General features: G+C 32.0%; 1 protein-coding gene across 3 annotated transcripts in view; it reads left to right on the top strand.

Annotated features, from left to right (window-relative positions):
- The first annotated feature begins 861 nt into the window (after window positions 1-861).
- LOC126972993 (uncharacterized) overlaps window positions 862-17321 on the top strand; it is a 179754-nt gene continuing 163294 nt past the window's right edge. Inside the window, exon 1 of one of the 3 annotated variants that reach the window (XM_050820113.1) lies at window positions 862-1024. The gene's annotated coding sequence lies outside the window, so the exon portion shown is untranslated. Of the gene's footprint in view, window positions 1057-17321 lie in introns of all 3 variants that reach the window. The other 2 variants (XM_050820115.1, XM_050820114.1) reach the window with 2 other exon arrangements.

The following is a 17321-nucleotide window of genomic DNA, read 5'->3' on the forward strand; positions in this document are numbered from 1 at the left end:
CGTTCAAATCATAAGCTAACCATCATAGATGTCGAAATATTCTCGCTAGCAGCAGTGACAATTATTTTGGAGAAAGTGTGTGACCTTGGCGCACTCCTCTTTTTAAATTTAGATTTCTGCTCCTTCTCTTTCTAGATTCACTTTAGGTGTATTACTGTGTGTTACTGTGCTTGCCAGATCTTTACAACTTTATCTAGTTGCAGTAAGCGTGTTACCACAAAGTACATATTCCTTTTTAATCATTAGTTTAAAAAAAATGATTTTATTGAATTCCAATTTGGAACACGTATATTTGCCGTTAAATATACGTAGGCCTACTTACGTAAATATATTTCAACTGATAATAACAGAGACACAGATTGAAAAAAATGTAGGTACCAAGAATCGAACTTGTAACCTATAACGTTGCCCTATTGTATTTGTGAGACTCTTTTACCACATGATTTTATGATGTGATTATTATCAGTAAGTTGCAAAAAAAAAAGTATAATATAGATAGTATTTAATATTTACAGTACATAATGCGAGCATTCGAAATTTTAATATCATACTTTTTTTTTAATTTGAACGTATCTCCCTAAAAACATTTACCTTGAAAGAAAATTAATGTCGGGTTAAATAATAAAAAGGTAATTTACCAAAAATCTAATACAAAAATACAGTTATTGTAAATACACAAAATTTAGGAGCCCGAAGTTGATGGACAATTATTTAATGGTTGTAAAATAATCTTATATAAAAATTTTGTATATTACAATGAAGAAATCTCGAAGGCTCTTGATTACGTCATCAATGATATAGTAACTGAAAAGCTTATCTGTTACTCACACGTTTATTCATGCTGAACGGTTACACTTTACAGTGAGCTCTGAAGCAGTCTGTACTTAGCTTCCGTAGAGAGAGCACGCGATATTTGCCACACGGCGCGAGTCTGTCTTACGATTAACTTTAAGAAAAGAAACATAAATTACTTTAACCAAAACTAATTAGTGCTGTGTGAAGTGTTTCGTGAAATTATTTCAAGGTAAATATATTTTGCCGGCGTTCTATCACGTGGTGGGTACAGTTAGTAAATCAACATACATAATTCTTGGTTTTATTGTTTTATTATTAAAATGTTTTTAGATTTAGACGAATTATGTGCGTTTTAGATTTTACACGTATCTTATTAGAAAATTATTTATATCGTTAACACATAAATTGCAGTTTATAAATATTTTCTCTATTCTAAAACATTTCTCTTCACCTCAGTGAATATAGATGTAGTTTTCTTCCAGCGACGGTAGTTTTCAATTTTCATCCCGTTATCCCCCTTAATTTTGATTTCTTTTTTTTAATTCAGCCGGTTGTGCGATTATGGGCCATCGTAGGTACCAGCCAGTCTTTATTGAAACAATATTTGCGTTCGATTTCTTTGCCGCGCACTAAGAACATTTTTTACAAAATTCCACCCGCAGAATTTTCTTTTATTATGATCAGAACAATGTCTGATAAAAATCTATTTTTTTTTAATTTAATGAAATCATTAGCTTTAGTAATATGCTTACAGTTTCTGTTTTGTAATTAAAATAATGTTAGCTTTTTTAATGCATGTCAAACGATAGCGATGTCATAACTTAACGTTATCAGTTACAACTAGATTCGCTACGTTCGATAAGAATAAATGCAGTTGTATTTAGTGTACAGTTCATAGTGTGAAATTTATGAGTTTTGGTACTTGATATAATTATTGTTATTGTTAAAGATGTTAAATTTATTACCAATGGGAGGCTCCTTTCACAGGTTGCCACAACGGGGTTCCACAACGGCGCCCATTTCTGCCGAGAAGCAGTAATGTGTAAACATTACTGTGTTTTGGTCTGAAGGGTGCCGTAGCTAGCGAAATTACTGGGGAAATGAGACCTAACATCTTATGTCTCAAGGTGATGTTTGGGTTTTTGCAGAATCCTAAGCGGCACTGCATTGTTGTGGGCACGGCGTAAAAATTTCCATCAGCTGACCGTCCTGCTCGTCTAGTCCCTTATTTTCATTGAAAAAAATGTTAAATTGAATCTTTTCCGCCGTGGCATTTGCGGGTAGCCTTATACTAACGTAAGGCAATCTTTTTGTGACTTTCTTTCCTCTTAGAGCATTTTTGCAACATTATTTAAACAAAACGTGTTTGTATTTGTGGTTCAAATCTTGGAACTGAATTTTGAGGCTAACGAGAATACATTTGGGTCATCTCCTTAGCTAGGTAACCGATGAAAACAGGCCAGGTTTATTACTTTAGTGAGCTTTACAAGCTTACACTTGCGATTTCTATGTCACGCTCAAAATAGAGGTTAACTGTCAACCCAACTTTTTTTGATGTTTCCCAGCTGTCAGAGTCTAGACTTATAAGTGAATTAAGTTCATGTGATGGTTTGTGATCACTGCGGCCCATACTCTTTTATAACACCAGAGAAATCTACCGTACTTATAAAGCTCGAAAAAATGTTCTATGAATTCGAAAACAACCGGCTAGGATCTAATCGGTGACCACCGTGGTGAGAGTCAAAATATAATCTGGGTCGACGTCCTCGATCAGCTCCACATAAAGGAACTCTTCATTGGTCAACAGTTCAGATACGAAATATCGTATGCATATTTAATTATGATAATGCATATAGATGCAATAACTCACCAATCTCCAGGATGTCTAAAATACTAAACGATAGTTGCAAACATTTGGAACTGTTTCGGGACTCTCTCAAAACATTCCGTAGTAAAATTTTATTAAGGCGCTATAGTCCTAAAAAGTAACATTTTAGAAAATCTACTTAAAATACTTCTTCAAATACTACGGTTCCAATTTTTTGATATGTTTATATTCATTTTTTTATCTAAATTATCGCAGTTTCGAAAACACGATAACGAAAAAAAATCTCGATAGATTTATTTTTTGAAAAATAGTCTTTTTTTAATTGAATTGTTTTATATTATCATAAAACTATGATAGCTATAAACACAAAACTTATTTTATTCGATAGTTTATTAGTATTTATAAATTTTCCTTGTGGGTTTTATCAAAACGCTTTGTGAATTGTTTTATATAATTTTTTCATAATTTCATTGATAAATTAAACAATTTGTAATATTAACAAAATATATTTAACTGATTTCAATATAGCGAACTACCTGGTAGTCACAACCTACAACTATTTTATTATGATTATTTTTCGGTAATAAGTTAATACGTTTTTTAAATTATGTATAAGTACTTCATTTTATTATACAATATAAATGTTTGTAAGCTTCATAATAATTGCATGCATTGCCTTAAAAGATAATGCATTTAGAATTATAATAAAATAAAATAAACCAGTGACTTCATTTTTTTCTTATAAATAAATTTTCAATTATCTTAACTAGTAATTTGTCTCTCGACAAAGGCCTCTAAGGACTTCCACTTTATTCGGTCTCTAGCTACTCTCATCGTCCTCCCACCTTCTAATCTGTCTACCTTTTCTTCGTTTCCCGTCTCTTGGATAAAGACAAATACCAATACCTTCTAAAGACAAATTTAGAATTAATTTTAGATTAAATATTGTATTGTTGCCTCAACAATTAACAGCATAACCATTTTGAATTTATCCACATTATATGGGCATCCAATGAAGGGGTTTGCTGAAAAAAAATACGTTTTGAAATAATAATATAATAAAATTTAATAAAAATGCTTATACATTCTACATATTTATAGTCCACTAGCTGACCTAGCAAACGTTGTATTGCCGATATTAAAATCGCGATACAAAAGTAACTGTTGATCTTAGATGGGTGAAAATTTGAAGTTGTATGTATTTTTAATGCTAACTCATAATCAAATTAAAAAAAAAAATGTCAAATAAAATTAAAAAAAAAATATCGTGTGGACCACCCTTAACATTTAGGGGGATGAAAAATAGATGTTGTCCGATTCTCAGACCTACCCAATATGCACTCAAAGTTTCATGAGAATCGGTCAAGCCGTTTCGGAGGAGTTCTAAGTTTAACACCATGGCACGAGAATTTTATATATTAGAAGAAGTATGAGGCATTTGAAGTTAATACATTTTATATCGTATTAGTGTCATATAATTTTTGACAAATTAGAAAAAACGGTATGTACAAAACCATACTCTTTATTGATCACATCGACGTGTTATCTTAATTACTTACAGGACTTTTAAATTTATTTTTACTTATATCATTTAATTAATTCACATTTATATTTTATTTTACAACAGAAAAATTGAGATTATAAGAACAAGAATAACAATCAAATTCATTCCAAGATATTAAATTTGATTCATATCAACTAATTGATTAATTTTAGTTATGTAAAAATTAAATAAATATTATGTTTAAATGTCGTGCAGGAATAAATTTAGTAGCCATAATGCTATTTATGGCTTCTTAATAATTCATAATTTAACGACCTGTATAGTCGAGTGGTTAGCGATCCTACCTACTAAGCTAGAGGTCCCGGGTTCGAATCCCGGTAGGTGCAAGCATTTATATGATGAATATGGATGTTTGTTTCCGAGTCATGGATGTTTGAATATATTTATATGAATTTATGTATGTTTAAGTAAATATATTGTATTAAATATATCATTGTCTTGTAACCCATAACACAGGCTATATATGCTTAACTTGGGGCAAGATAATTTGTGTAAAAAGTGTGTCAATATATATTAATACTTAACTATTAATTAATATATTAATGGTACATTGAATTAAAACAACATAATTTAAGATTTTTGAAACTGGCAGTGTCGTATTTAACACAAGGTTATTGTGGTATTGGGTTTAATTCAATTCGCACTGGAAAACACTTAACAGGAGTCGGAAATACGGGGAATAACATAATCAAATCAAATCAAAATTAGTTTATTCACGTAGGTCACGGAAATCACACTTATGAATGTCAAAAAAAAATTTTTTTTCTTATACATCTACCGCCATTTCGTAAAGGGTTGAGCTAATGAGATGAAGTAGCAAGAAACTCATTGCCACTCTTTTATATCAAGATTTACATTTACATCGATTTACAAATCATTTCAATTACAATATAATATGTAAAATGTAAAATGATGCAACAAAAACACTCAAACGTCAAATAGTCAATGTCTTACACGAGTAAGTCAAAAGAGTAAATGTAAATGAATACAAAAGTTATTGAGTACAGTAGCTGCATCATCCACAAACACCATATACTCTATATAATGTATATCCAATGTATACAGGCTTGTAAATAGGCTTTTACAGCTTGAAATATCATATAAAAACATTTTCAAGTAAAACTCTACTTTTACTAATTCTTATTTGTAAATTCAAATTCAAATTCAAAAACACTTTATTCATATAGGTCACAAAAATGACACTTATGAATGTCAAAAAATATATATAAATATTGTTTCTTATTGAATTTACCGCTACTTCGTAAAGGGTTGAGCTAATGAGAAGAAGTAGCAAGAAACTCATTGCCACTCTTTTAAGTCAAGATTTACATTTTAGTTGTTTTACAAATCATTTCAATTACAATATATGCAAAGTGACGCAGCAAAAATACTCAAAAGTCAAAAACTGAAAGGCTTACATGAGTAAGTCAAAAAAAGAAAAAAAAAGTAAATTAATACTTATAAACACAAGAGTTATTGAGTATAGTAGATGCATCAATCCACACATACCGTGAATAAATAGAGGCATTATGTGAGCATTTCATAAAATAAAATATATAATAACTTTAACTTTAAAGGAAATAATAATAATAAAAAAAACACATCAAGCAGACCTCCCGGTAACAAGATCATCCAGCCCCCACGAGTAGCACCCGTTCACGAGCATGACGCATGGACCAGCCATCGCCTCCCTCGACCATATTTTAGGGAAGGGAACGACCCGCCCCACGTCGCCACCACAAGCAGAGGCATTTAAGCGAGCATGACGATACCTGCCACGAGAAATCTACCGAATAACAAAACAATTCAAGTTCATCTATATATTATGCAATACTTACTAAATGCCTCTACTTACAATTTTGTTTCAAATTACATAACTCATGATAATGATTATTAAAATTGATTAAAAAACAGAAACAATATTAATATTTAAATTATATAACTATAATGACATTTATCAAACTAAGACAGACATGTAACAGCCCAGCAGCTCAGTCCCAAGGGTTCTTTAGATCCAGATATTCAGATATTTTATAGTACCCTTTTGTATACAACTTTTTCTTTAGCACTGATTTATTATATTATGTAAAAGCATTTATTATGTTTGTGAAGATATAATTTGCAGCGCTCTTTTGCAGCCTTAAACTTAACAATTTGAATTTGGTAAGATGATTTTTAAAGCAATGTACAAAAGTAACAACTCGATCTTCGCTGTATCAGCTAAAATATGTAAAAAAAAAAAATGCCTACTAATAAAAGAATGTTGATTTTGTTTGTTTGATCAAGTATGTGTTCTGAGAAGTTAAGTTGAGACTAAGTTATTTGAGAGCCGCCCAACAATAAAACTTGAGGCCGGTCTCGACGATCTTTGATCATATTTTATTTTATATATTATGTTTATATTTTAATAATATTTTTATGTAGGTGATTTGATAAACATATTTGTAAAAATGTATATAACTTATCCAATCAAAATAAATATTCTCCTATGAGTATGTTAAAATATACACTTATGATTAATAATTAAATTATAGGTAATATTTAACATTTACCACTTGGGAAAAGTTGAGCTTTGGTGAGAAGAAGTGGCAAGAAACCTACCTTTTTAACAAACTGCAAATAATATATCTGAAATACTCAAATGTTTCGATATACACTAAAAAACTTAAGATAAATTAAATCTCCAAAGCGGTTTGAGTACAGTAGATGCATCGATTACACGAATTACAAAAGAATAAATTTGTTATCTGTATGATATATAATATCTTTTAACAAATACATATATTATTTTTATCAACTACATAAGTAAAACCCGGATAATATTCACTATGATCGAATTCGAAAATTTTAAGTTTTCGATGTTTCGATGAAGTTTGCCAGTTAGTTAAAGACAAATACTATATTCGATATTCAAGTTCTTATAGGTAATTTTATACATTTTGTTATGTTTTTAAAGTGATAACCCTCACTTCTAGGATTAATAAACAAATAAAGGAAGGTTGGAAGAGCACTCGCACGGAACGCGGGAGGTCGGAGTCGCATCGTTCATAAAATTTTATTTTCAAATTTTATTTCTGTAGGTGTTTTTATTCAAAATTGGATGTTAAATCACATATTGTTCGTCATTTATTTATGAGAAAAACTGGCGAGACTAGCAACACGTTCACCAAATGGTAGCCAAGTACAATGGCGCCCATCACTTGGAGGCATAAGATAAGTCTCATTGGTCCTGTAATTTCATTTGCTAAGGTGCCTTCCTCCATAAATACATTTACGTATTGAAGACCCTGAACGGGGCTCATATGTTGGGCTCGGATATTCCCTATCGACTAAAAACCTCCTCTATGCTGTCAGCCTTAAAGGCTTTAACAGCGACATAGGACGTGGACCGTGAAGGCCGTAAATAACGCAACACCAGTCGCGGGGCGTCTCAAGGAGACTCGAACCTCGGACGGACTGTTGTGTGAAGGAGAGAAGATCGCTTACGGTAATATGATCTGATAGTCCGATGGACTTTTGATAAAAGAAATAACAGACTCGCCGGCGAGTTTGATGAAGTATAGTGTAATGTATGTATGTATGTGTGTGTTTGTATTTGTTTGCGAGGTATGTTTGTGATAATAAAATCATCGGTTATTAGGGTTCCTTAGCTAAATGGCAAAAAACCGAACCCTTAATATTCGTCATATCTGTCTGTCTGGCCGTCCGTATGACACAGCCATTTTTTTCCGAAACTATAAGAACTATAACTGTAGAAACTTAGTGTATTCTGTGAACCGCATTAAGATTTTCACACAAAAATAGAAAAAAAAACCAATAAATATTGGGGGTAAGTAGGGGACTTAAAACTGAAACCCAAATATTTTTTTTTAATCAAATCCATACGTTTAAACTGAATAGTTTGCGCGAAAGACACTTCCAAGGTGATAAATTGTGTGTCCGTCCTGCAACTTCTAAAATAAGAGAATGATAAAACTTTAAATAAATATATGATGTACATTATGATGCAAACTTCCACCGAAAATTGGTTTTATGAGATCTAGTAGGTAGTTTTTTTTAATACGTCATAAATCGTAAACTGCTCATTCAATCAACTCAAATATTTTATGTATTTTTATTAAAGAACTTTTATATTATTTTGCTTGCTGCTACGGAACCATTCATGGGCGAGTCCGACTCGCACTTGGCCGCTTTTACTTATTATTTTATTATTTATTATATTTATATGTCTCGAACATCTGAACAACGGACGCAACAAAGTCACTCTTTAAATAAAATTTCGTAATAAATAAATGTATTATTTAAATAGCCTGGGGGCGGCCGCTCCATTCCCAATGTGTGCTTTAAGATAGGTAATATTATGTTTTAGTTTACTTTTATCACATGAACGTTTTTTTTAAATTCTACATCAATCAAAACTACAGAGTAGACGGTAATGGCATCGATATTACTGGCTTGATTACCAATTTTAACTTACGGCCGTTCCCAATATTCAGTCTATCTCTTACTTGAGATAAAAATCGTAACTATCGTTGACTTTTCTGTCCCAATAAACTTATCGACGGTTACTCACCTTATTCGGACACGCTGTCTGTCAATGAGACGACGTATAGCTTACCAGATATAGAAATTTGTATGGAAATTTCAAATTTACGCGTCCCAATATAATGCGATAAGAATGACTATCGGGTATATTGGGACAGCTTCAGATTATTGACAGATAATTACTGACAGTAGAAGTTAGTAATTTATATCTATCTGTAGATACTATATTGGGAATGGCCGTTAATAAATCATTAATCATTGTCTATTAAACCATTTATCTGACGTTTCTGTACAACTGTATATTAAATTATGATTTGGACATTGATATGTTAGATAAATGTGATATATTGTTCAGACAATAGACTTTTATTAGGACGGTGACATCAGCAAATTTAAGATGGACTTAACTGATTTTATGGACTTAACTGATCATAAAATCGGCAATAAACCCGACCCTTTAATATTAAACTAAAAATAACTAAATATAAAACTAACATCTATGAAGATGTTGGTATATGGAAATAACATTATAAAAAAGAATAAAATAGAAAACATTACTAACAATAAAAAACACACACCTTCAATTTACAATATTAATTAAAATCTTAAAATACTAATTATAATAATCTATACTAATATCTATACTAATATTATAAAGCTGCAGTGTTTGTTTGTTTGTTTGTTTGAACGCGCTAATCTCTGGTACTACTGGTCCGATTTGAATGATTCTTTCAGTGTTGGGTAGTCCATTTATCGAGGAAGGCTATAGGCTATGTTTTTTTTTCAAAATTAGGGATCCGTAATAAAATTGCTATTTTGTAACACAAGGTGTAAAATCGAAAACCTATTTTTGCGTGCGCAAACTATGGACAATAGAACAAAATGATGTACAGGCTATAATATTTATAAAACTATCGCGTGAATTATACTTTACATGGCAAAACAACGTTTGCCGGGTCAGGTAGTTATAATATATAAGGTAACAAAAATTATTAAATGATAAAAAAATAAGAATTACCTACTGTGCGGCGCGTGATTCCCTGCTAAAAGGAGCTGACTCAGTATATTGTTGTGTCAGTGTAGAAGACACCAACACAACACTGGTTTTCAGCATTTGGAGTTGACAGTTGTTGTAATTGTAATTAATTTGTGAATCAAAGGGAATGAATGAATATTACATATATATGTCTTTGTCCAATTTCCTTAATGTATTTAGTTATTGTAATAAATATTATTAGTTATACGTCTGTATTTAACTAAGAAATATGAAAGGAAAGCGGAGACAGATAGAAGGTGGACTTGGCGGCTGAAACACCTGAAAAAGGTTTTGGCTTATCCCTGTTCCAAAGTTGCTGGAGAGGGCACGCAAAATTTAACAGACAGAAGATCTTTAAAGCATACTTAGACTTTGCTCACGTACAACTTAGTTGAGTGCAAGCTTAGCATGACCTTGGATTTCGTTTTTATAGTCATTTGACAGCTGAAATTATGCTAGCTAAGCTTATGCTAAGACAGCCCATTGCGACAGTCAAGTTCGCGGTTTTACGTTAAAGTTACTGAGCAAAGTTTATAAAACTGAGCTCGATATAATTAATATGATTTTATATCATTTTGAGATTTTGACAGACATGAGAATTTAACATAAAATAAAGATTAATAAGAGAGTCTTCGAATCCCTCAGTAAGAATATGGGCTTAAAATTAGGTATAGTTTTCAATAATACTATCGAGTACGTTATTTATTCATCGGTGTATATCAGAATAGAATAAAATATCTCGTGCGAACAATTTCGTGGTGCTTAAGATCATTATAAATTCTAATTCACGTAAAAACCTTGAAATACGTAACACATAACAGAAATGGGTTGAAAAATACTCAAACATTCATAGATAAGATTAGATAACAGTTATTGGCAGATGTATCTAATGTCGTTCAATTCTGTAGAATATATTCGCTGATAGATTGAACCTATCGAGTTTTTTTGCGAGTATCTAACACTCGAATAAGACATGCAATATGTATAATGATTATAGGAACAAACATAAACTTGTTATGACTACTACTCGGTTGGGTCGAGTTAGTAAGTCTTTTGTTGGACGATGTATATGCTTCTACAATATGCTCCCAGAAAATTTACAAAACAAATGTGTTACGAAATTTAAAAGAATTGTTAAAAAACGTTTGTGGGGGAAAGGTTATTATAGTATAAACGATTTTCTTAATGACACCACGGACTGGGAATAAAGCGAACACCCTCAGGCTCTTTAATTATAAATGTTTATTGTACGATATCACATTGTAATCCATATTTTATATAAAAAAAAGCCCGCTGAGTTTCTTGCGCCCATTCTTCTCAGGTCTGAGGCAGTCTCTTTTGAATGGGTGGTAGTTTTTGACGTTCAATAAGTGATTTTAAATCCTATTTTGAATAAAAATATTTGAATTTGAATTGAAATAGGTATTATTGTGACTTTTTTATATATTTTTATTTCAGTATTTCAATTCTAATTAGAATGTCAATGCAGTAGTCAATTTCATAAACCATTCGAAAAATCGGAGTAATTTTCAATAATTCTCGGGGACCCAATGCTCTGTGATCTCTTGGTCTTTCGTAGAGACGTCGCTTCATTGTGTGTCTTCTACCGCATTTATCAATGAGTTTCCTTGTGCGGTGTTTCCAGAACGATACGCCATTGGTACATTTAATAAAAGCGCATACACCTTTCTAAAAGGCCGTCAACGCTCCTGTGATTCCTCTGGTGTTGCAAGAGAATGTGGGCGGAGGTGATCACTTAATATCGAGTGACCCGTTCCCTCGTTTGTCCTCCTATTCTATATATATTAGCAATTTCTGCAAAAAAAATATGATTAAATTGAGACAATTTTAACATCAGACACGAGTATCAGCTTTTAATATTATTTTATACAAACCGGTGTCTTTACAGCGTAAGTCCCAAAACTTATTCAATTAATTATGGAAATATCTAAGGTACCTACGCAAATTTGCCAATGGAAACGGAATACTCGGCATATTTTCTATGTGAAAGTATTTTTTTCGCTTTTATGGAAGATGGAGTTCTCAAGTGGTAATGTGACCATATTCGTAAATCATCAGTTTTGGGAACGGAAACAGAAAAGTTTGAAAATACATAAAGTTTTGTTTACATTTCTATATGATATAATATTTTGTTTAGTTGTAAAATCTCGTACAAATTTCATATGATTAAGGGAGCCTTAACAATGGCTATAATTTCGGTAGAAATAAACATATTTGGATTTATTTGTGCCTATTTGTATTTTAACGATAGAAAGAAAACTGTCTATGATTGGCGTCAAGTGTATTTCATTATTAAGAATGATCTTATAATATCCAATAAAAACCATTCATAATGTATCGCTCATTCTTATTTTTATATATAAGTATCGGATATTCATTTTTTGCTGTGTCGAATATGTCCAAGAATGTACTATCGTTATATGAAATAACAATATTGTTGTTGGATTTGCATAATGATAAGAAGATGTCTAGACGAGGCGTTGGTATTTATATATTATTATCATAATAGCAAAAGTAACTTTGTATTTGGCGTCGACTAGCGTATTTACTCCTTTTTCAACACACTTGCTTGTAAAGTGACCCTTATTGCATCGTTATAAGGGCCATAAACTGAACTATGACACACACGTGCATAAAAATATTACACACTAGTACATAATAGAATTATCTCCACAAAGTTATGTTAGTACATAATTGCAAATTATATGAGAGTTTACAGCGTATTTTCAATTTAACCGGGTTGTGCAGTTTTTTTTTTGTAAGAACAAAAAGGTTTTATGCCGCTTAAAACCCATTGACATTTTTGCAATACATAAATGTCTCCCTAATTAAGACCAAACATTTACTATTATCAAATTATTTATAATTCACAATAATTTGTTATAAATATATATTTATGATAAAATATCACTAAAAATTATAATTTTGAAGTAGTTTGTATGGCCATTTCCTGCTTTTGTTTGAACGATTTATGCAATACATGTTCGTTATTTCCTCTCAAGTGTGTTGAAAAAGTGCGTATGACACTCGTGAGCAACTTGCTCACTAGACACTCGACCAATTTACACCCTCGCCTGCCGTATTCCACAATAGAAATCACAAGAGATTGCCGGCTTTTTGGAAAGATTTTTCTTATAATGAAATTATATATGAGCTCCGTCTAAAACAGAATACGCCACTTACTAAAAACGGTTATAAATCAGTTAACCGGCATGTCAAAATAATTGATTTACGACATTGATTTATTTAATGTCCGCCACGGTGACACTCCAGTTGACACTAAAGCGTCGGCCATCTTGTTTCGTGCGGAAAGTTTTGAAACTCTCTGCCTACACTATTGTTTTATTGTTGTATTAATTCTTGCTTTCTCAATAAAATGAAAATCTAATAGCAAAACTCAAATAAGACCATAAATGCTATAAATATATAAAATAAATTAGTACTTTATTTGCATATGTTATATAAAGCGTTTTATTGAATAACAGAAACCGGTCAAATGAATTCAAATCGCACACGACAAGATATAACACTAGTTACTGTTTCAATATTTTTGTAAAAGAGACATTTTGTTAGGTAAAATTTGCATCTTCTTATTTGATGGGTATTAAATGAAACTGAGCCGTCATGCTCCGTTAAGTAAGGTTCGTTTAGGTAAAGTTAGCTCGAGGCGACTTAGGGGAGACTTTGTTGTTTTAACTTCTGTCGTATGATCTAAGGCAGGCGCATTTTTTTTTTAATTTGTATGGAATTCAACATCTTTATTAAATATAATTTGTTACAATGGAATTCTCATACAAGCTCAATAAAAAAGTAAGTAAAACTAGCGCATAGTGAAGCTGTGAAACAATTGACTATCATCAAAAACTTCAAGTCAGTTCACCATAAGAATACGGTCTACGTAGTGGGTGTTTCATCGCTTACAATAGTGATTAATTTAACTTGGAATAATAATTTAATTAAAATAAATTTTATTAAATACTAATTTTACAAGCGTCTTAAGTATTATATATATTGACGCTAGTGAAATCTTGATTCTGAAAATTTATATCGATATTGTCATTAGTTTTATGTAAACATATTAAAACTATCATATCCCGAACAATGCAATATTATGTTACCTATTTGCAGTTCGTATCACAGCGGCTGCGCATGCGCACACGTCAACCCTCACCCCTCCCCCACACACTCGCCCGCAACTGACAGATGTTCAGTTTTTCTATCTCGTCGTAAATCACACGCCCATTCACATTGATTGTAGGCTTTTGTGAATGGATATCACGTGTCCTGAACCAGGCACGGATCTAAGCAGTCTTAATAGCATCGATGTGATCGCATTTATTTATATTAAATTGAATTCTAAATGTTTGAGGGGTGAATGGAAACTTTAAAAATTTATAAAGACCTTTGCACACTGATATGTAAATACAATAATAGCTATTATAGTCAAGAGTTTAGAATATTGTACAGGTGTCCTAAAGTTATGGGACATGAAGGGAAAGTACCTTAAATATCGAAGATGATGCAGAAGTACTAACTTTTAAAAATAACATAAAGTCTTCTTTCAATAAAATAGCCTATCTTCGATATTTAAGGTACTTTCCCTTCATGTCCCATAACTTTGGGACATCCTGTATATTTCAATGAACGTGGAGTCCGGCATCGGACTCAATCCGAAGTGATTGAGATAGAATAGCGATAATAATATTACACAAATACTAGTTAATAAATACAAAGTTTACTGTAAATAACTAACAATTAATTAACATCCAAATACCGTTCATCCATTCCTCTCACAAACGCAAGCACTCTGTTAAAATCATCTGCCTTCCATCCGCTAATAAATCACAAGCAGGGTTGGCCTCGAGAAGAGCGTTGAGAGCAGAGAGAGACTTCGGTAAAGGTGAGTTGGTGCGAGCCACAGAACGATGTGGCGGACTCGCGAACAATCTATGCCTGCGCCTCTAACAGTAATAATTGTCAGGTACAAAGATTCTACATAGCTCAACATGCAAACTCGGCGCATCTATATCACCTCTGAGAACTCTGCACATAACTGTGAGCTGCTGTCGTTTTCGCCTAATATCTATATTCGCCTATAATATCATAGCATTTTAAATTATAATTAAAGAATTTAGCTTAACTAATAAAAAGTAATATTTAAAATTATGTACGAGTATTTATCAAGACCGTTCAGCAAATTAACAAGATTTTTTAAATTTCCCTAGGGATAGTTATTTATATTGAAAAAGAGATTTTTATTTACAATTTCGCATTATTTGGAACATTTTTTGCTAGTGTAATAAATTTTTTAATCCTGTTACTAATAGCTTACATTAGCCAGCCTAACACAAATAGAAACTTCTCAGTCTGATAGTACCTACATGAAAAAGTTTGCATGCATGTATGTATGATAAAAAATATATATAGACAAATAAATAACAATAAAAAATGTAGATAGCCAACAATTAATAAATTATGAGTTGTGGACCTATAAGATAAAATATAGATTTCATATATTTTGTTTCTGAATCCGTCCCTGCTTAAAATAATATCGTATCGATACAACTTTTCAACACTGTCGTGTTTTAGCTCGTTGTTTCTTATGATGTAATTCGAGAGACATTTCGAATTTGTCAAAAGTTTATTAGTTTCACACGTGTTGCCAGAACAAAGCGTTCAAGTCATATTATGAAGAAAGTTATTAAGAATAGATCATTTTCACAAGATTATTTATATTTTATCCTTTCTCCAATTTCTTAAATTATTAATAAATTGATGATTATATTTAAAAATACATACACACACTCACGCCTTGTTCCCGTCGGGGTAGGCAGAGACAATAGAATGCCATTTTCTTCTATCCTTACTTCCTCTACATTAATTACTCTTTTCATACATGCTCGCCGGTTGAGGGTGCTTCGGACCTCTCCTTTTCTCAAAACATCCCCAATTTGGTCGACGAATGTTCTACGAGGTCTCCCGCGACCGACTTTAAAAATGTAATTATTAAATTCGATTTTGGTTAGGGAGTTAACAGCGGCTCCTTTGCACAGGATGCCGGCTAGATTATGGGTACCACAACGGCACTTATTTCTGCCGTGAAGCAGTAATGTGAAAGCATTACTGTGTTTCGGGCTGAAAGGCGCCGTAGCTAGTGAAATTACTGGGCAAATGAGACTTAACATCTTATGTTTCAAGGTGCGAGCGCAGTTCTAGTGGCCCTCAGAATTGTTGGGTTTTACAAGAATCCTGAGCGGCACTGTATCGCCTGAACGTCCTGCTCGTATCGCCCCCTAATTGTTATAAAAGAGATGAGAAGAGTGGAGTTCAGTCACAAGCATCATTATGCTTAAAAGGAGACTCTAGATATAATTAGAAACGTGGATTGTTGATAATAATAAATATTATTAAAATAATAAAAATTACTAAAATAATAAAAATTATTAAAATAATAAAAAACAAAATCTTCGTAATTTTTCTCAATACAAGAAGCTTTTACGAATCATTAAAAAATGTATTAGAATTTGACTTTGATTTTTTTCTTTGACAATTATTGATGAGCCAGCTGATGAGTACCATTATTGTCTTCTATAATTTAATTTCGAGGAGGACATACGTACATAAGGAATATAATAGATCTTGGATATCATATGTTTTGAATATTTAAAGGGTACGTACGGCTTCAAACAAGCTAGACAGTTTTATGCCCACGAATTGATAAAGAACTACAGTGCCTCACGAGGAAATAAAAGCCAGGATGTTAGCATTGTGGCCGTGCTCAAGTGATCTCGGTCAACTTAACACCGTAAATAGCAACTTGAGACCACTGAGCTAAACAAACTGTGCAGTCACGAGTCTCCATTGTTGTTTGGCAATAAAACTTCAAAGGCTCGTCTGTTTTCTTTTTGGGTCTGGCAACGTCGCCGATCATTTCAAAGCTTTCAAGGACTTCGCTGTGACTTGTGCTCAACATATCCGTCCTAACATGGTGATATCTTAAAACCACACTAAATAAATAAACGTTTTGCCAAACATGAAAGATAACTAGGAAATGATTGATTGTTTAAGATAATTTTAATTCTAACACCAAAAATAATTCTAATAATTGACACACTTTGACACAGTACAATAATAGTATAGAATTTAATGACACCTCCTCTCAATCTTAGTTTTATAATAAAAAATTTAACCTAAAGCCTCCCTAAAGTTTTCTACGATACTGTGTCCCTACCGTTTCTTTTCCAACCTGTTTAGCCATATCATAAATGTGATAAAAATAAATACGAATATCCTCGTAACGGAAAAAGGAGAATGGGAAATTTATGTTGTATCGGTTATTATTTCCCAACGGATTTTGACTATGCCATCGGCTTTCATTTATAACACTGTTCTCCAATCTAGAAGCATACTACTACAGTAATCATTGCTTCGTCCGGATTTTTTTTTTCATGATGATGATGATTATGAGTTCAATCTAAATAATATAATTAATATGATAATAATATCATTTAAAAAAAAGATGTACACTAATA

Source organism: Leptidea sinapis, chromosome 28 (genome assembly GCF_905404315.1).
Source record: "Leptidea sinapis chromosome 28, ilLepSina1.1, whole genome shotgun sequence".
Taxonomy (NCBI): Eukaryota; Metazoa; Arthropoda; class Insecta; order Lepidoptera; family Pieridae; genus Leptidea; species Leptidea sinapis.